The 20,032-nt window shown below is 63.2% G+C and overlaps 1 protein-coding gene and 2 long non-coding RNA genes across 3 annotated transcripts in view; 2 read left to right on the forward strand and 1 right to left on the reverse strand.

The window, feature by feature from the left end:
- The window catches only part of LOC119100098 (unconventional myosin-Vb), a 94,361-nt gene that overhangs the window by 58,801 nt on the left and 15,528 nt on the right, over nucleotides 1-20,032 (forward strand). The window lies entirely within an intron of this gene.
- On the forward strand, nucleotides 394-11,728 carry LOC119100782 (uncharacterized). Its single transcript, XR_005094463.1, has 3 exons — nucleotides 394-440; nucleotides 1,287-1,319; nucleotides 11,694-11,728. It is a non-coding gene; the product is annotated as an uncharacterized LOC119100782 (long non-coding RNA).
- LOC119100781 (uncharacterized) lies at nucleotides 17,789-18,787 on the reverse strand. Its single transcript, XR_005094462.1, has 3 exons — nucleotides 18,748-18,787; nucleotides 18,360-18,494; nucleotides 17,789-17,966 (listed from the first exon to the last, which is right to left on the reverse strand). It is a non-coding gene; the product is annotated as an uncharacterized LOC119100781 (long non-coding RNA).

Genomic DNA, 20,032 nt, shown 5'->3' on the forward strand with positions numbered 1-20,032 from the left:
AGAAGCTCCCGCGGCCAGTCCGGGAACCACGCGGCCCGCGCCCGCATCCGCACTGGCGCGGCAGAAAACCAGTCAGCACGCCGGCGTGGGGCGGGAGCCACCAATACCACCCGTCTCGGACGTGAAATGCCTTCGAAATTGTAATAAACCGATTTGTTAAAACAGGTCCATGGAGCGCATTTCGTCAGAAACTTAACATTTTGTGGTAAGCCTTTGGACATCGCGAACAGCCTGACGGCAATGGTGGCGGACTGATGGGCCGGAATTTGAGCCAATTTTTTTCAGGTATAAGTAGATCACAAGTTCGTTGGCTGTAATGATAACCGCTGTGTGTGCTCTTTCTTGCAGGACCTGCGGGAAAGATTGATAATCTTGCGGAGCAGGTCAAGAGTACAAGAAGCAGCTGAAGCTGTATGCCAAAAAGCTCAAGGACATGGGAGGTAGGTCAGCAGAGTCGCAACTTCCTGCGCCGCACGGGCGTCCGCGGGGCGACACTGTGGCCTGCCGCGCCGGACTGGCGTCCGTGGGGGCGGTGGGGGGGGGGGGGGGGGGGCAATGTGCGGCCCGCGCTGCTCTGGGCAGGCGTCCGTGGGCGACGCTGTGCGGCCCGCTGCCCCGGACACACCGGACAGGCGTCCGTTGGGCGACACTGTGCGGCCCGCTGCGCTGGACAGGCGTCCGTGGGCGACACTGTGCGGCCCGCTGCGCCGGACAGCACCGGACAGGCGTCCGTTGGGCGACACTATGCGGCCCGCTGCGCTGGGCAGGCGTCCGTGTGGGCGACACTGTGCGGCCCGCTGAGCCGGAGAGGCGTCCGTGGAGCGACACCGTGTGTCGGGTTTCAACTCGAGCGGCCCGGTCGCGGCTTAACTCGGCCTGGTTGCGCCGCCGTGCGGTGGTCGTGACCCGCCAAGTCGGACGAGGGTCGGCACGGCACGTGGGAAAACAACACGTGCAGCTATATTTGCACTGCAGCTGGTGCAGATGTGCTCTGCACGTACGACCAGTATAAGTGCGGTCTGCTCAACATCTCGTTTAAAGTCTCTGCTAGAATTAAAGCAGATCATGAAGCGCAAGCCATGATGACGGATCACATAGCAGATGCACATGGTTTCCATCTGGCGCAGTGCTGTTGTCTGAGGCTGCCAATTGTCATTCCGTACGGTGGGACCGATCTGGCTTTGCCAGGCTACAGGCCGGCCGCTGTTTATTTGTCCTTTGTAAATCCCATAACAACATTGGTATGAATCTCTGTAATCGTCACTGATTGGTCGACTGGTCTGCAGCCAGCCAACATAAGAGACAGTCTGGATATTACGGTAAGTACTGCAGCGCTTGTCTCTCGCACGGCACGCCCTTCTCCCCGCATCGCACGGCAAAGAGCGGCAGGAGTGTCATTTCTTATCTGTGTCAGCTGTCTTAAGCAGGCACTAAAAATTTGACACCAAAATTATCGTACGAACAATGTTAAGTAATGGCAAGGCGCACAAAAGCCAGCACGATGGCGGATTAGATCCGGCCGCTTTGGGGCCGTCAGTCATTTAGCGGATCCGTGGTATGCGTTACGCGCAGCGGCGCCATCAATGGTAGATTGTTTGATCAGTGGCTTCCGGCAGGGGTCATGCTCTTTGTGCATGCATATTTGTGACGGGTTGTGACGTTCATTCGAGTTTCATCTGACGTTTGTCTCTCATCTAACACGGCACTTGGGCGTGCTGTGTCGTGAACTTTATCTTGTTCGGATGGGGCGTGCTGTGTCGTCAACTTCGCCTTGTTCAAACGAGGGCTTGCTGTGTCGTTAATTTTGTCTTTTTTTAAATGATGCCGCAAGCAAGAGCGGAAGACGTGCCGTCCATCCCATATCTGAAACGGGAGCTTGGCCGCAAAGCATGCTGTCAGGGCAGTATCGCTTTGGAAGGGGTAGCTTGTTCTCGTGGCTGAAGGTGCTGGGAGCGGGTGCTGGATGCGGTAGTGAAGCACGACGCGGGGACTGATCCTGACCTGTGTGGTGCGCGGGACATGATGCCCTCGTCAGCGGGGGATTAGTGCCACTGACGGCACACGTGCGGTGCTGGTGACCCTGACGCAAGTTTGCATGAGGTCATCGACCGAAGGCGATGGGTGAGACGAGGAGGCGAAGACGATGGGTTCCTAACAGCGGTTTTGAAAAGGGTCGTAATCGAGACTGCGGTCGGTAGCAAGGGCGTCCTCCTGCCAGTGTGGCGAGGTTATGCCCTCCCGCGAGATCCGGCCGTAGGGTTTCGGGCGCGTTCATCTCAGGAAAGGCTGGACGATCCCGTCACGGGGGGGGGGGGGGGACATTACTGGAGATCGGGGTCAGCGGGCCGCCGGGCGCCCGGCCGGCCAACGAACTGAGCGTAATTGGAGACCCCTCCGCCGGCCCGGAGGATTAGCGCCGACTGGCGTCCGATTGAAAAACAGGGCCGGCCGCGCGGCGGTGGCGGCGCGCCGCGCGGCCGGCGGCGCCGCCGCCGCCACCACCGTAATTGATGTACGTGTTATTGGCGACAGTGAATGGCCGCGGCACCGCGGGGGCGGCCGCCTCGCCCGGGCGTCCGGGTCCGGCCGGCGGCCGCCGTCGCGCCGGGCCGGGCGGCCGGGCTGCTGGCCCCGCGCCGGACCGCGGGTCCCGGCGCTGACTGACCACGGGCCCCGGCTGCCCGACATGACGCAGAGGACGGCACGGGATATCAGCGATAGCGCAGAGCTGGTAGTTTGGGCGCTGCCTTACTCCGCTGTGCCTCGAAAGTCGTACGTTCGAGCGTGAATGCTGGCCTAGCAGGGGCGTCACTGTGTTCTTTCGAAGGACTAACCCAAGAAGGCAGGCGCTCTAACCAACAGAGCTGTCGGGATGAGCTATGGTGCGCTTCGGACGGAACGGTGTGAAGTCCATTTCCTCGGTATGTCTCTCACCTGGTTGCGCTACAGAAAATGATATCGACGGAAGTTATCGTCCCTTTGGAAGAAATCCTTTGGTAGTGCTGGCGGATTTTTTTCAAAGAATCTGACCAAGAGCACAGTTTTCAAACGTCAGTTTTTCTCAGTATGACGAATAATTTAGCAATAGCATCGTTTAACCACATCCTCCTGGTGTGCTAAAGGACAATTGTTTCAGCACAGAAGCTCATAACGTCAAAACACTGCTAGTTCAAGACATTTCTGGTTTATGCAACTTTCAACACGTGTCACAGCGTTGGTCCACTGCTTGCCAACGGTCGCTGGTGACAGTCACCAGCTACCTTTACCTTGTATGTCTTTCCCATTATCCACATGTCGGTTGAGAAGCTGTTGCATTTCAGGTTTATTTTTTATAGGTACGTTCTTACAGTGTACACAAGTCTGTTGTATAGCCTCTATACTGGTCAGGTCACGCCATTCTGCATAAAGCATCTTTTTCTCGTCACCATTGATGAGTGCATAAAGGCACTTTTTCGGTGATCACTACAGCTGGCGATTTACTAGGATTTTTATTTGGTTCTCGTCCCTTTCTAAGCTTTACATAAATGTAGCTTCACATCGCCTTGAAGTGGGAGGGATCAAAACAAGTTTTGGAATCGACCAAATATTGTTAAAAGGCGCTTTGTATGTTGACATCGTGAACTTAGCTTAAAGGGGCCGAAATCTGGAGAGAGAGCTCATAATTTGGAGGTAGTTTAGGTCTACCCCTATCGTCTCAGCTACCCCTCCCCTTAGACTGTATTTAAAAGTGACACTCCTGTGGCCTAGTGTTTCATCTACATTCACGTCAATGGCCGCGCTCCGGCGTGATTCGGATGTGGTCGCTGAGAGACCCGGGGGTCACGCGTTCCGGACGGCATCGGCTGGCATCCGTGGTCCGATGGTCCAGTGCTGCGCGCCGCGCACACCGTCGGCTCCGCGGCACGTCTGCCGCCCGCTGCGGTCGGTGGCGCGGCCGGCGCCCGTCGGCAGAGGTCGGCCGCCGCTGACCCCGGCCCCGGCCCCGGGCCGGGCCGTCGGTCCCCGATGCGCGCGGCCAGCCGCCGGGGCGCGGCGAGGAGCGCCATCGACGCCATGGCACGCCGGGGTCACATCGGTCGCCGGTTTGTCAGACGGGCCGTCGCCAGCCGGCCGGGTCCCCGAGACGCTGTTGACCGCGATGGCCCAACTTTCAGTTGTTGTGCGGCTTACGGCCGATTCTTCATGTAAATGACCGGTTGGTTGCTGCCCGCGGCGGGCCGGCTCGGTTGTTTCGGCCCGTGTTGGTTTTATTCCCGGTCCAGCCCTTTATGATGATTAATTGCGCTGAGCCCCGGTGACCGGGGTAGTACGTCTTGGCGCGCCGCCGGCCGCGTCCTGCCGCCCGTCCGCCGGCCGCGCGTTCCGGCCGTCCGCCCGGCAGTCGCCGCGCCCGAACCGAGCCGCTCGAACAGCCACCGCGGTGCGCTTCAGACGCGGCGCCGCGCGTTCCAGGCGGCGGACCGAGCTCGGGTTGTGTGCCGAGGAGGGCGTTCGGCGCCGGCAGCTGATGTCCGGTCTCCGGTGCCGTCGGTGACGGGTAGATCGGCACTTCGTGCTAGTGTGTGTTGTGCGGTGGGAGACTGCGTGCGAGGACTGCAGGAGGGACTTGGCGGACGCGCCGTGCGGGACTGCGGCGGTGTCCGGCGTTTTTGTCGCGCTTCACGGCGGACAGTCGTGAGCTGATTGTGAATCGCAAGTATGTACGAATGTGCCTTTACTTTGTTCTGGGTGGGGCCCCACTCTGCATTTTGGAGCTGATTTTCCAGGGGATAGATCGAACCAATGTTGCCTTCGAGTGCGAAACGCCTGTTAGGTTATAAACGCCTGATGATCACTGGCTTCAAACTCAACGCATTCCATTTCAGTTATGTTGTGTGATGGCTGGCCCCGTTTTGCGGACCTGGGCCGCTGCGGGCCGCCCTGGTGTGACGTACCAATAGCTATTCAGCTTGTCAGTCGGCTGTCACTCGAGGGCGATCCCATGTCTCGCGGTTTCACGCGCTATATTTACATATTCTCCCGTCGCCTGTTTTCATTACTTGTGCCAAGACGTCGGCTATTGTAGGGACCGGTTGACGTTTGCCTGGGCCGGCGATACTGCTGTATTTTGTCCTGGTAACGCGTTCAATAACGCTAGGGATGATACTCTAAACCCGCGCCGTGTGTGTCGAGATATAGCCGGTGCGCGGGGGCGGGGGACTGTACTGTGCGCTGACCGGGGGAGCGCGGTGGCTGGCCATCTGTGGCCTCCCACCCATCCGCGGACCGTCCGTGGAGCCGACCGGTCGATGCGTTACGCCTTGTTTGGCGCGGCTGGCCGCTGCTCGGGAGACGCCGGCCCGACGGCTGCAGCGCGCACGGCACGGGGTCGTCCGGGCCGGGCGGGCCGCCGCCATGCAACGGCGGCACGCGACCGGCCGCACCCGCCGGATCGGGCCGGGCCGCCCAAACACGGTGCGAGGAGCCGTGCTTCAGGTCGCAGTTTGCGTGCGAGATCGGTTCGTCGGGACGCGCGTCTGAATTCCTGCGAGCGCTGCGGGGGTAACTCTCCGCCGGTTAAATTGTCATCCGTTTGCTCGCATCCACAGCAACCAGCGCCGGCGGATGCTGCAGTGCGTATCCCTGTCGAGGGGGGCACTGCGGCACTGCGCCGCCAGCCGGCTCCAGGGACTTAAGCGCGGGCGGCGCCGCTCGTGGAACTGGCACTGTCGTCTGTGACGGGCCGGGCGAACGGCGCCGCTCGGCGCTCCGGCGCTCGGGCGGGCTGGCGGGCCGTGAGGCCGCGGCCCCGCTGCCCTCTCATTATCTGCTCTCCATTACCGTTTTTGTGCGTGACGGGCTCACGCATAGCGTGCCGGGATAGGAAACGAGGAGAGGGAGCAGAGCTGAACCAACACTGCGCGTTGTAGTTCAGAGCAGCGCAGAGTACGGGATGGGAAGAGGAAGTGACAGAGAGCGGAAAAGAAGAGCGAATATGACAGGATAGCATAGCACCGCACAGCACACCACAGCACAACACATGGCAGGACAGGACAGGACAGGACAGCAGAAAGGGCAGGGGCAGGGCAGGGCAGGGCAGGGAGGGCTGGGCTGGGCTGGGCTGGGGGGCTGGCTGGGCTGGGCTGGGCTGGGCTGGGCTGGGCGGGCTGGGCTGGGCTGGGCTGGGCTGGGCTGGGCTGGGCTGGGCTGGGCTGGGCTGGGCTGGGCTGGGCTGGCTGGGGCTTGGCTGGGCTGGGCTGGGCTGGGCTGGGCTGGGCTGGCTGTGGCTGGGCTGGGCCTGGGCTGGGCAGGGCAGGGCAGGGCAGGGCAGGGCAGCAGGGTAGGGTAGGCGTACAGGGCAGGGGCAGGGGAGGACAGGACGGGCAAGAAAAAGGACAGGGATGTGAGAACAGAAGCGAAGGTGAGGACATAGAAGAGACAGAGACAGACAGGACAGCAGGCAATCAGACAGGCGCGCAGACATGCGTGAGCTGTTAACGTTTCCGTGTTCGTGCGGATGATCGCGTGTCTGCTGTTATTGGCCATTGAGAGCCATCAGCGGCGCTGTTAGCATCAATCGACGGCTGGTCCGCATGCTGTACCTTCAGCTGCAGCCTGGTGGGATTGTTCGATTGGGGCCTCTCGGCGCTCATGATATCGCCCACCGGCCCATCCCCCGCGTGTCGGCCGGCGCTGGGCCGGCAGCACTTCTTGCGCGCCGCGCGTCCTCCCGTGTCAGGCGCTGCGTCACCGGACGGCTCCCGCTGTCAGGCGCTGCGTCACCGGACGGTTCCCGCTGTCAGGCGCTGTGTCACCGGACGGCTCCGCTGTCAGGCGCTGCGTCACCGGACGGCTCCCGCTGTCAGGCGCTGTGTCACCGGACGGCTCCCGCTGTCAGGCGCCGCGTCACCGGACGGCTCCCGGTCCGTGTCACGGCGGGGTCGTCACTCGCCTTGAGCAGGCCGGCGGGCAGAACGCACCAGAGGCACCGGATACCGCCACGCGCCGGTCCCGCGGCCGCGCTTGGCTGCGACTCGCGCTTCCACCGGCGCCGCCCTCCCCACTCGCGGTCGACACGACCACGCCAGCTCGGCGGGACGCTCGTGACGAGCTGGGCTGCGTGCCGGGCCGCGACGGCCCCATCCGATGTCTGCCGCCGCCGGCCGGCCGCTATCGGGGCTGGCGTTATCGGGCAGGGGTCTCGGCCGATAGCCGGCGGCCGGGGCGCCGCTGCCGCAGCGGAGCTGCTGTGCGTGAGACGAGGCAGGTGCGACGCTGCGGAGCGTGCGACGACGGACGGCGCGGCGAGCGTGACGCCCCGCCGGCGCCGACCAGAAGGCGACCTGAGCTGTGTCGCGACGTGGCTGGGAGTGTTTCGTGGACGGCGGCGGCGACAGACGCGGCGTGGGGCTCCCGGCCCGCCTGCGGGATCGCCCGTCGCTCGGTCTGGCAGAGCGACTGTGACCGAACGGCGGTGACATCGGTCCAGCGGCGCTGCTCAGCCGGCGGGCAGCGCTCAGCGGCCACCATGCTCGGCTTCGACCGCGCCATGGCCGACCCAGACATGGCCGAGGTGGTTGCTGAGTCGGAGCGCCTGGGCGGCGACGACGAGGGCGCGCTGGGCGAGCTGGTCAGCTCATGGCTAGGCCTGGGCGCCGGCGCGCCGGCCGTGCTGCAGCTGGATGACCAGGGCGTGGCTGCGGCCGACCCGCTGGACCGGAGAGTGACGCTGCCCCGCCACCGCTCTCGGCGCCCAACCCCGTCCGACGGCGACGGTGGCGGCGCGACGCCGTCGTCTCTGGCGGCCGCGCAAGTCGCATCTCCGGCCGCAGCGGGCCGACTCTCCGGCCCGCGGCGGACGGCTCTCCGGCCGCGGCGGACGGCTCTCCGGCGGTCGGCACGTTCCGTGAGCGGCTGGCCAGCCATGTTCAGCCGGTTGGCAGTGGCAGGCAGCGGCCTCGCCTCCCGTCAGTGTGCTGCAGACGCCGCCGCCTCCCGCGCCGCGGCCGTCGGTCGCTCCGCCGCTGGAGCAGACCCGCTCGCCGGCCGCTGCCGCCGCTGCCGCCGCTGCCGCCGCTGCCGGCGCCGGCCGGCCGGACCCGATCCTGCTCAACCCGGGGCTGCTGGAGGTGCTGGAGGGTCGCGCACTGCAGGAGCCGCCGCCCTCCGCCGCCGCTGCTGGACCGTCGGCGTCGGTCGGGCGTGGCCGCGGTCGGCCGGCTGCTGCCGCTGCCGCTGCTGCAGCTGTCGCACAGTCAGTTGGCGCGGCGTCGCTCGGCCCCGGCCCGACGCAGTAGTGACGCGGTCGCTTCTGATGCGGTGGCCCGCTGGTGTGGTGGAGGTGGCCGTTGGCGTCCGTGGGACTGACGCTCAGTGTCGGGACAATCAGTGGCTGGCCGCCGTGCTGCTTATGTGGCTGCTGGCTGGGGCTGTTATACTGGCAGGGATTTACAGTGTATAGATCCTGACCTTCCTATAGACTAATGCGTTGTGTTTGTATATAGACCAGAACTGGGACAAAGTGAGACGGCGCGCGTGCCACGAGGTGGATGGTGGCGGGACTGCCGCCGCCACCTGACTGGAGTGGTGTGCGTCAGGCGCCGGTCACGCGGCAGTCAGCCCGGTGCGCCCAGGAACAAGGCTGGTCCATACCCGATCTGTGCGAGACCATGGCTGAACCTCGGCTGGCGCGCGCCCGAGCCTCTCTCCGTGCGAGCTGACTGACACTGGGGCGCGGGCATCTGGCCTCTGGCCGCAGGGGCTCCGAGTGGCTTCCGACCAAGTTCCTCAGCGGCGCCAGTATCCGCCGTTGGCGGTGTGAGATGATTTGAACAGCAACGTGGCTTAGGGCACGGGCATGGGAACGGACAGGCTTCGGCAATCTTAGCTGTTGCCATATGATGTGTTTGTGGCGATGGTCGAACATCGCAAATTGCTACCCGCTGCCGTCTGACCGGGGGTTTGCTGGTTTGCTGCCCGCCTCTCTGACCCCTCTGGTACGCCTCCGTTCTCGGCCGGCGCGCGCTGGACAGTGTTGGCTTGTGCCGCTTCCGTTGTATTTCCGGCCGTGTGACTCGGCTGCTGGTCATATCCCAGTCACAGCCGCGGTGTGACTGCGGACGGGTTTTCAGCAGACCTGGGACGACTCCCTGCACACAGTCCTCCCCTCGATGGGCCGCCATTCGACGTTCTCTGGTCGCTGCCGTGGCGTGCTCTGCATCAGACGTTCTGTGGGTCAGCGGGCCGTCAGGGAACCCGCATTTTAAAACCCCGGCGCGGGCTGCAAAGAAGAGGATCGAATTATTGCCTGCTGTGCACGGTCTGTCCTCCCGGGCATCGAGGCGGGCGATAAGGTTCTGCTGGCTCGGCCTGTGCCGCGGAGCCCGTGGCGTACTGCAGCGCGGCTTCGGGCAGCGGCGGGGGTGGAAGGCCTCTGCCCGTGTCGGCCGGGCCCCGGCTCCGGCGGAAGAGTCTGTCCGGCGGCCCGGCCGGGCCGAGTCCTGCCGCCGTCACCGGCCAGCGGCTGGCTGTCCCAAGTGGCGGTCCGTTACCCGCGACCCTGACCTCCGGCGGCGGCGGTCCAAAGGCGCCGCCCGAACCCGCCCCCGTCACCTCGGCGGGCGGAGCTGGACCCGGTACCGTGCCGCGTCCGAGCCGCCGGGCGGGCGCGGCCGAAGTCGCGGCTCGAGCTGGCCGGTCTCACGCTCGTGGCGGGCTCGGCTGCGGTTGGGCGGCGCGCGGGTGGTGGAGGCCGGGGGCGAGCCCCGCGCCGAGACGTGTCGACCGGACTGCGGCTCCGCGCCGAGGCGGCACGTGTCGCTGGACTGCGGCCCCGCGCCGAGACGTGTCGCCGGACTGCGACCGCCGCTCCGAGACGTGTCGCCGGACTGCGGCCCCCGCGCCGAGGACGTGTCGCCGGGCTGCGGCCCCGCGCCGCGACGCGTGTCGCCGGACTGCGGCCCCGCGCCGAGACGGTACGTGTCGCCGGACTGCGGCCCCGCGCCGAGACGTGTCCCGGACTGCGGCCCCGCGCCGAGACGTGTCGCCGGGCTGGCGGCCCCCCCGCGCCGAGACGTGTCGCCGGACTGCGGCCCCGCGCCGAGACGTGTCGCCGGACTGCGGCCCCGCGCCGAGACGTGTCGCCGGACTGCGGCCACCGCGCCGAGACGTGTCGCCGGACTGCGGCCCCGCGCCGAGACGTGTCTGCCGGACTGAGGCCCCGCGCCGGAGACGTGTCGCCGGACTGCCGGCCCCGACGCCGAGACGGTGTTGCCGGACTGCAGCCCCGCCGCCGAGCGCGTTGCGGTGTCGCCGGAGGGGAGGGACTCGGTCGTTAAAAGGGGTTTGTGATTCGCCGTGCGTTCCGACGCAACCCTTTCCCCCCCCCCCCCCCCCGAGCTCCTCCGCCAGCAAACAGGGTGCCCTGCGGAGCTCCCCGAGCACGACCATTCAGGCGCTGGTTCGGTAGACGGCTGGTCACTGGCGCTGCACTTCCGCTGACCTGACCCCGACTGCTTTCGACGAAGTCGGCCGGTTACAGGCGACCTTGCTTCCGGTCGTTAGATGTCCTGTTATCCTGGGCGACACGCCGGTGATGCTACCTGCGTTGAGGTGGAGTCTGCTCATGGTGTTTCCTGCAAGTGCCATGACAAGGTGGCGAAAACCTTGCCTTAAGGCAATGGTTAGGTCAAACGGGGTCACGGCAGCCGAGGACCAGGGACGGCCGAATCGTTGCATAAATGCAGCATGTACCATGCAAACGCGTTGCAGTCTCAGGAAGGCAGTGAACCGTGGTGGATTAGCATGTACTTGACCCATTTTGATAAGCTGCGGTGGTCTAAGGGTAGGGATAGAAGGGTTGTAACGTTCCGAAACATTTCAAGTGACTCTGCGTTCTGTGATAGCCCATTAATCATATAACTAGTTGTATCCTTTGCAACGGGAATCGCATGCATGTATGTGATCGTGCAGTCTTCTAGTTTTCCCAGATCTAATGACTTAATTGGACTATGCGTTGGCGGGATGTGCCGTAGTTCAGGGGCGCGCGGCCCCATTCTTCAGGCTATTGCAAAGTAACGGACAATTCCCCTAGTCATAGACACATTGACGAATGACCGGGGTTGAATGGCGGCGAAAGTCAACAGCACGGCCGAGCGTTGCGTGCTTTGGCGCTGCGGCCCGGCTGATTGAAGGCCGGTGGCGCTGCAGTGGCGCGCCGCGGGCGGCGTGATGTGGGCCATGTCATGGGCCGGCGCCCCGTCCGACCCCGGTCCAGGCTCGGTAACCTCACGCCTGCGCTCCGCTGCTTCGGAGCCCTGTGTCCCCGAGTCCAGTCCGGAGCCCGAGCCCGAGCCCGAGCCCGAGCCTGAGCCCGAGCCCGAGCCCGAGCTGAGGCCGGCCCCGGTACCACCCCGTCCGCTTGCTGCATGGCCGCTGCACGTTAGAAAGGTGTTGTCCCATGCCGCGTGTCTCCTCCATGTTGTGTGCTGTATTTCTGTCCTGTTATCGTGACGGATAATGCTGGAGGACCGGATGGGGGACTGAGGGCTGTCATCTGAATACTCGTCGACATTGCGCCTGCGGTCTGGTTGTTCTGTCGACAGGCGACGAGTGACCTGTGCTGTTCTGTTCGGTGATCTGTCTGTTGTGCCGTTCTGAGCCCGCGCTTTTTGGCTGGGTGGCACGCTCTGACCGGCCGCCCTGCCCACCGACAGGCGCCGAGCCCGGTGCTGAGCTGCTGGAGGGGCCGCAGAAGGAGGGCCCCGCCATGCCCCGTCATCCGCACAAGAGCGTCGACTACGTCGGCATGTTCGAGTACAAGAAGGAGGACGAGGAGGCCCTCATCCGCAGTCTCATCTTCGGTGAGGCGCCCCGCACTCAGCGGTCCGCCCAGTCCACCGGGCCGGCTGCAGTCCACCTGGCGTTTTTCTTGCAACCCGAGGAGATGCCATGTTTTAGTTCTGCTATACAGTTCGGTATGATTCAGTGGAATCTGCCTAACCTGTATTCGGCACTCACCGAGAACTGTTATGTATAAGCCTGTTACGCTGCCGCGGACATCACGCGTGGCGCCTCTGTTGTGCTTGAAGCAGGACCAGAGTTATTTTCCCGGGCAGTGTCATCTGCGCATTGTGCCCGACACCCTGCTGTGTACCCACTCGCCCACACTTGCGGCGCTGCTGTGGCCGGCCTCAGCCAACTGACCAGCCGGCCGGCTGGTCGGCCGGTCATGGCTGCTCTGTAGGTCTCTGTTGCCTGCGGCGCTGTGCTGAGGCGGTGTCCCTGGGTCGTTGTGGTGTGGTGGGTCTTGCGGGACTTACTTCGTGTTGGTCTTATGAATGCTCTCACTTGACATATTCACTTGACCTATTTGCTTGAGTGGGTGTTGAAGTCAGGTTCTTTCTTGAGCGTGCCTCGTTGTGTGGACCGCGTCTCGCAAGCGTTCAGAGGTTAGGATAGTTGTTTACCGAGCTTAAGAGTGTCCGTGGTACCGAAACTGTCCGTGCCAGGTCTGGCAACGATATGAGATGTGTTTTCGATGGAAGACAGTCGTCTGTTAGGGGATGAATTATGGCGTAGCTGCTCGGCGATAAGTCCTGCTGCTCACGTGCTGCGACTGTGACGGTTGCCGTGACTGTGACATGATCTGTCGGCATGAGTGTCGCGGTCACCGTCGCCGCGACTGGGAGCGGAGCCGGGCCGTGACTGGGAGCGGGGCTCAGGATCGGTGACTCGGGGTTGAGCTCCTTCGCCAGACACAGGCTGGGCCGTCGTCGCGACCGTCACGTGTTTCCGCGACTGTAACCGGCGAACTGTTGCCGAGACTGTCTCGACGACCTGTGACCCGTGACCGATGTCGCAGCCGATGTTGTCGTGCTGGCGATGGCTGGTGAATTCACCCTCGGTCCGCCAGACCTGCGACCGAAGACGGCGGCCGTCCTGCTGCCCGGCCTGCCCGCTTACATCTTGTTCATGGTGCATTCGACACACGGACCATGTCAACGACGACGAGAAGGTGCGCCGCCTGCTGACGGCCGCCATCAACGGCGTCAAGCCGTGGTGAAGAAGCGACGCGACGACGCCGACTCGCTCGTCATGTGGCTGGCCAACGTGTGCCGCCTGCTGCACAACCTCAAACCGTACAGCGGCGACGTGGTGAGCGGGACGGACGGACGGGACGGGACGGGGACGGGACGGACGGGACGGGACGACGGGACGGGGGGGACGGGGACGGGGACGGGGACGGGGACGGGGACGGGGATGGGGACGGGGACGGGGACTGGGACCGGGACCGGGACCGGACCGGGACGGGACGCAACGGGACGCTTGCTGGCATGTGTGAAGCTTACGTGGAGGTGAAGTGGTATCTGAGCATGGGAGGCAAGTATCCAAACGTTGGACGCGTGGACTAATGCTGTGCGAGTGCCGGTCCAGTTATTTAATAAGGCTGTGGTTGCATTTTGTCTGTTGCATGTAACCTTCTACCGTGATCCTTATGAAAGGTATGCACACTTAGGGCATTGCTTTTCCGACACAATGTTGGTAGCGTGATTCCGCCCGTCTGCCACATCATTCACGTTCAGTTTTGTTGCGTGCCAGGCGTTCCAGTCGGAGAACACTGAGAAACAGAACGAGCAGTGTCTGAAGAGCTTCGACCTGTCCGAGTACCGCCAGGTGCTCTCCGACGTCGCAATGTGGATATACCAGGTACGCCGGTCTCCCGGCTCGGCCCGCTGCGGATGTGCCGGGTGCGCTTGCCTTGACCCCTCGAAAGTGGCGTGCGAATGTGTCACGTACGCTGGCCTCCCGTCTGACGCAGCCGTGTGGCTATACCTCGTGGACCCGACCAGGCCCTCTGAACCTACCTGGCCGCCGTGCGCGTCAGCAGGGGGTCAGGCGGCTGGGGGGGGGGGGGGGGGCGCATGCAGACGATGGTGATGAACTAACCCCGCCATCCTGTGCGGCAGCTGGTGATCAAGCTGCTGGAGGAGCGCGTGCAGCCGGTGGTGGTGCCGGCCGTGCTGGAGCACGAGGCCATCGCCGGCCTGACGGGTCGGCCGGCCGGCATCCGCGGTCGTGCCGGCTCCTCGTCCCGCCAGCTGGAGAGCCCCGTGAGCAGCGAGCACGCCCTGGACGCCCTGATGGCCAGCCTGCGCAAGATCTACCGCACGCTCTGCGAGCTCGGCGTCGACCCGGAGATCACGGCGCAGGTCTTCAAACAGGTCAGCGGGGGCCGCCACTGCACGCGGCGGCCGGGCCCCGGCGCTCATTGGGGAGGCGGCGGCTGCAGGCGGAACACGGCGTCACGTTGGGCCACGGACCGGTGCGGGCCGGCGGGAGGCAGTCAAACCCAGAACGTCCGGCTTCCGCGTCCAGCTGGGGAGGACTGTGGCATGCCCCGTCATGCAGTCTACGTGTGACTCGCGCGTGTCAATCGGCTTGGTTTCTAAGCAGACGCGGTGTAGTCTAGGAGTATTTGGTACCTGGAAAAGGTCGTGTATGCAGGTGGAAACGTCTGTTTGACATGCCCACAGCTGTCTTCAGGACTGGGAAGTTCCGTGTTTCTGCCTGTGATGTGACATATGGCGAGGATAGCTGAGCTGGCGCGTGCTCAGTAGCGGGCTGTCGAGCAGCGTCTGGCTGTCGGCCTGCCGACGCCGCACGCCTCTGATGCTGACTGTTCTCCGTCCCTCTCTCCAGCTGTTCTACTCGATATGCGCGCACTCGCTGAACAACCTGCTGCTGCGCAAGGAGCTGTGCCACTGGACCAAGGGCATGCAGATCCGCTACAACCTCTCGCACCTGGAGCAGTGGTGCAGGGACAACCGGCTCCACGTGAGGCGTGACCCCTGCCATCCCTCTCCGGCGGCCGCAACGGCGAGGGGCAGGACTGTGGTCTCACTGGTGACGTCGCATTTTCCACCCCTGTCAATCCTTCGGCCAGGGGAATCGATATACGGTTTGGGGGCGGCACCTTTGGGCGCCGGGCACAGCCTAAACCGGGCGGCTTGAGCCTGCCCGGGCCCCGCCCGGGTACTGGTTGTTAAGCGCATTATTGGCCTCCATTCGCCGGGAAAAACGCCAGTGGGATAGATGTTGCGACGAGGCTATCACGAGCTGAAGCATTGCGACACACATGCATCACGCACTGACTTCTCCGTTGCCAATGCTTGGTCGGCACTGGTCGAACGTTTGCCGTTCGGTGGTGCCGTGCAGCCCATGATGTGTGACGCCACGCGGCCGGTCGCCGCTGACGCCCGCCCTCGCCGCCGGCAGCAGGACCAGGAGACGGGCGTCATGGACACGCTGCAGCCCATCATTCAGGCGTCGCAGCTGCTGCAGGCGCGCAAAACCGAGGAGGACGTGTCGCGTGTTTGCGACATGTGCGACAAGCTCACCTCTCCCCAGGTGGGTGGCGGGTCCGCCGCGCCGCCGACACCCGCTCTGACGGGCCGGGACGTGGCCCGGCCTGGCGCGCGCCGCTGGCTGGCGGTGTTCAGCGGGAGAGTGGGGTCGCGCCGACAGACGGACGGTCTGTGGCGGCCCTCGCTGGCCGGGGCCTGGGCCGCGCGCGGATTGGCTGTCGGCGTCAGCTGAGCCCACTAACGGGCCTCCCGGTGCCGCAGATCATCAAGATCCTGAACCTGTACACGCCGGACGAATACGAGGAGCGCGTACCGATCAGCTTCATTCGCAAGGTTCAGGACCATCTGCAGAAGCACCGCGAGCCGGACACGGACAGCTCGGTCAGTGGCGGGCTGCGTCAGGCGCCACCGCCTCCACTCGGCTGGTGGTGACCTCTGCTGCATCTGTCGCGATGATAGATGTGATAGTGGGAAGTGGGTTGTGGTGGGAGGGGGAGATAGAATGCAAGGTTGCAATGTTCTGTTGGGTGCTTGACTGCGATGTTACTAGATTGTTGATGACTACTCGTATTTTGTGAGAAAGTGCTCCCGCCAGTCTAGTGAAAATATCGTGTGCACCCAGTTTTGTCTTCAATGTAAACGTGGCTTACAAAGTGGTTTCGGCTCCCAGGTGTCCATGGGCGATGGCATCCGTTTGTGGTAGATTAGTGCTGATTGCGCCGCTGTCTCAGTGGCGGGCCTCAGGACACTGTGTCGGGCTGTGGCACTGTTGGTGTGTAGGCGCACCCGCCGGCCGCCGCCCGCTCGTCTGACGTCACGGCTGACGTCACGGGCTCGTTGCAGGCGCGGCTGCTGATGGACACCAAGTTCGCCTTCCCCGTGCGGTTCCCGTTCAACCCCTCCAACATCCGGCTAGAGGACATCGAGATCCCGGACATCCTCAACTTGCCCATGCTGAAGAAGTTGTGAGCCGCTTACTGCGCCTACTGCGGTGGAGTCGGCTCCGGGACGGCGCCGACCGAGAGATGGCGCCGTCGGCCCGCCGCCGCCGCCCGGGCGGAGGGCACTGCGCCACGCACGAGCGCGACAGGCGGTCACCACGCCGGCCGGTGCTGACGGGCGGCCGCGGCCCGGCTGGCCCGCGCCGATACGCCTGGGGTGTGTACCGAGGGGGAAATTACGCCGGCCCGGCGGCGGGCGCGCCAATCGGCTCGGGCAGGCAACTATTTATGTCTATTTATGTTCTTTGTTATCGATAGCTTTATCATGGTTTGTTGATTTTGCGGAGGATCAGCTTCAGGTCTGTGGCAATACTGTCGACGGCTGCTCTGCTCGCACGGGTGCTGTGCGAGTCGGCAGTGCGGCGCGTGTCTGGCCAGCGGTGCTCCGCAACGGGCAGCTAATTCACGGGATTCCACGACCCCGGCGGGCGTCAGCGATGTATGTTTCCCTCGTCTGCAACGGTCGACGATTCAGTTACGGTCACAATTGGAGCGCTTTTATGATTGGCATGTGATTTGACTCGCCGCGTGGCGCGGTCCGCCGCGTCGGCGTCGTCTCGTGCCTCTCCCGGCACGTTCAACGTGACATTCCTTACGATGTGATAGCTGCTCTTTTAGAGATCCCGCCCTCGTTTCGTGTTGCCCGCGCGGTGTCTACTTAGGCCTGCGTCGTTCAGCTCGGTTGGCGCGCGGACGCCAGCGGTCGGCGCCGTTGTTTTGTAACTGCCGGTCGGTGCCGGGGCCCTCCGCGTTAGCCTGCCGCTATGTAGTGGAATATACATGTGCTGCGAGACCGGCCTGTGCAGGCGGCGCGCGGTCGGCAGCGAAGACGCCCAGGCGGCGGCCAGCAGCACAGGCGGGCATGGTAGCCCCGTGACGGGTACGTGAGCCGAGGTGGCCACTGCACTGGTGACAGCCCATTCCTGCCGCTCGGTGAAACGGGGAGCGGAGGGCATTCTGCGGCGCATGAAGGCAGGCGAGGGGATGGAACATGTGGCAGGGTGTGGGACGCAAGTTGTGGCAACTCCAACTTGTCCGTCTCCTGCGCGTCTATCAAAGCGTGCCAAAATATCGGCCAGAACGGATGATAACACCTTTCTGCGAGCTGTCTGCACGTGCCAGTGACTGTCCAGCCGCCACAGACGTCCGACGGTTCGGCGTCTGACCTGGCCAGCTGCTTAATGCGACCACGCGGCGCCTGACAGGTCACAAGCGAACGATGATGGGCGCGTCTCCCGCTCAGCTCGTCATGTGTCGCCACGCCTGCAGCCGCCGGCGAGACAGGGGGCGGCGCGAGTCTGTGTGCTCGGGCGGTGCCGGGTGGGCACGTTCGCGGGCGTCCTGACGGGCCCCGCTGCCCACAGCCTCGTCAGTCCGGCCACCAGAATCACACACGCCAGACGTTCGCAGAGAGCTGTATTCGTTTGGCCGCGCGCACCACCTCAGCCGCTCGAGCACCGGTGTCGGGGGGAGAGCTTCTACCTGGCGCCGAGGTCGGTCGCGGTCCAAACAGGGCTCCAGCTCCTGCTGCCGCTCCTGCTAGCGGCGGCAGCTGGTGCGGCCGTTTAGGGTTCAGCCCGGGTCTCAGCCGCGCGGAACCTCGTCGCACAGTACTCTTCCTCTGAAAGGGAGCGGGCGGAACGGCAGATCAGATACGCAGACGTGATCTCGCGGGCGCGTCAGACAATGCTCAGTCAGGGCCGGCCGGCCGCCCAAAACTAGCGCTTCGTTGGGCCCAACAGTTCTGCCTGTCGCCTCTGTAGGCTTCTGGTGTCGCAGAGATAGAGGGTTGCAGGGAACGCCGGCTGTTCCGCGTTTCGCCAACTGAAGCCGCGTCTCGTGACGATTAATCCTCGCCTGGACGGCATCACTCCTGATTTGAGAAACACAAAGATTTCGGAAATTGCGCGGCTGCAGTCGGACACAAAGATGCCTCATCAGAAAGCAAGCATTCGTTCACTTGGCGCCGGCCGACCAACCCGAGCTTGGGCCGGTGGGTGGCCGCGGCACTAACCTGTTTTGCAGCCGACGGTGTAGTAGTCTCCGATGTAACCGTGCCGACACATACACCGGTAGCTGCCGAACGTGTTCATGCAGAGCACGCGCTCGCTGCGGCACTCGTTTCGCTCCAGCCGGCACTCATTGACATCTGGAAAGGCACGCGTGGCCGAAATGGTGAAGCGGGTGAGCCGACCGGGGTGCGTGTCCTTGTAAACATGCATACGTGCTCTATGCTTCTACGTCGCTATGTGTCATTTCAGTGCAGGTACATGTCATCTCGGTAAAGGCAAGCACAGGAGGGCGCATTTCCCATTTTGTGCCGAATGGAGCATCACCTGAGCTGAACTGTGTGCTGGTCAGCTCAGACGTTACTATTGGACCCAAGCTGGTGCGAAACTGACCTCCACAGCGGCGGCCATCCCACTGCCAGCCGACCGGACAGTGCAGCGTGGGCGGAGCGTACCCTGCGTCAGACGGCATAGGTCGGCATAGGTCAGACGGCATAGGTCACGACACGGGTGCACTACGGCACGGCGCGGTCTGATGAAATGATCCGCGTTAGCATCAATAGAAATACCAGACAAGTTTGTGTTAGACGCGAATTGATTTGTGCCAAGATATTAAATGCAATGATTTTCAAAAATATTACCAATACTTACATAATTTGGCGACTAATAATATTTTTGATCGCCAATAACCACGTAAAGAGACCGACCAGAACCTTCGCCAGTGCAGGACAATCGAAAAACGCGCTGACGAAGTGCTGCTTTTGAGCAGTCATGGTTACAATAGTTGAAAAGAAAGCGACGCAACGTTATGTAGCAGCGAGTTTGAACCTCCCTGAAAAAACGTCATATGATCGATCACGGCACAAGAATACCGCATCTGACGTCTATTTTACATCACCCTATCTCCGAGGCCAAATCATTAATATTACGTGTCATTTAAGGTCATATTCTAGTTCAAATGACACAGCCCCACATCATCCAAACGTTGCCGGCTGATTTCGGACTTTTCAGCGTTAGACTATTCACCGGCGCAGGAACTAGCATCCGTCAGAATTCTGACCTTTCCAGGTCACATTTTACGAGCGCGTAAGAGAACATAGCGTGTATTCGCCCGGACCCGTCCAAAAAACCGACTGGCGCATGCGAACGTCGGGTCCCTGCCGCCGCCTCAGCGGTCGACCCTTCACCCCCGGCGGATCGGGAGACCCGTGGTCAGGCGACGCCCCCCGGCACCCAGCCAGATGCAGAGCTCGGAAGACAGCGAGGGCGAGGGCGCACACCCGCACAATCACACCACACTTCCACCTGATCGCAAGCAATCATGCCACTCTACCAATGTACAACCACTCATAATCGTCAATGAGATCGGTAGGGGCACTGAAGCCGTACGACTCGGCTGGTTGCCGGCGAGCGCGACCGCTCCTCAGCGGTTCCCGTGACCCTCTCTCCTTGTGGAGGATCCGACCGAGGCGGTGGTAGCGCCGCACCGTTGCTGAACACGAACACGAACAAGTCATGTTTCCGCACACCGCACTCATCCAATTCATGCTCACCACAGCACAATGATTGAGAATTCGTACTGCCGCTCGACACTTCAGCGCGATCGTTCCACGTTAGCAATGGACACTCAGCAGGTTACGCGAATGACGGGCTCGGTGGCACGGCAGGCGGATCTGAA

The sequence above is a fragment of the Pollicipes pollicipes genome, unplaced genomic scaffold (genome assembly GCF_011947565.3).
Source record: "Pollicipes pollicipes isolate AB1234 unplaced genomic scaffold, Ppol_2.1 Scaffold_4881;HRSCAF=5763_pilon_pilon_pilon, whole genome shotgun sequence".
In the NCBI taxonomy this organism is placed as follows: Eukaryota; Metazoa; Arthropoda; class Thecostraca; order Pollicipedomorpha; family Pollicipedidae; genus Pollicipes; species Pollicipes pollicipes.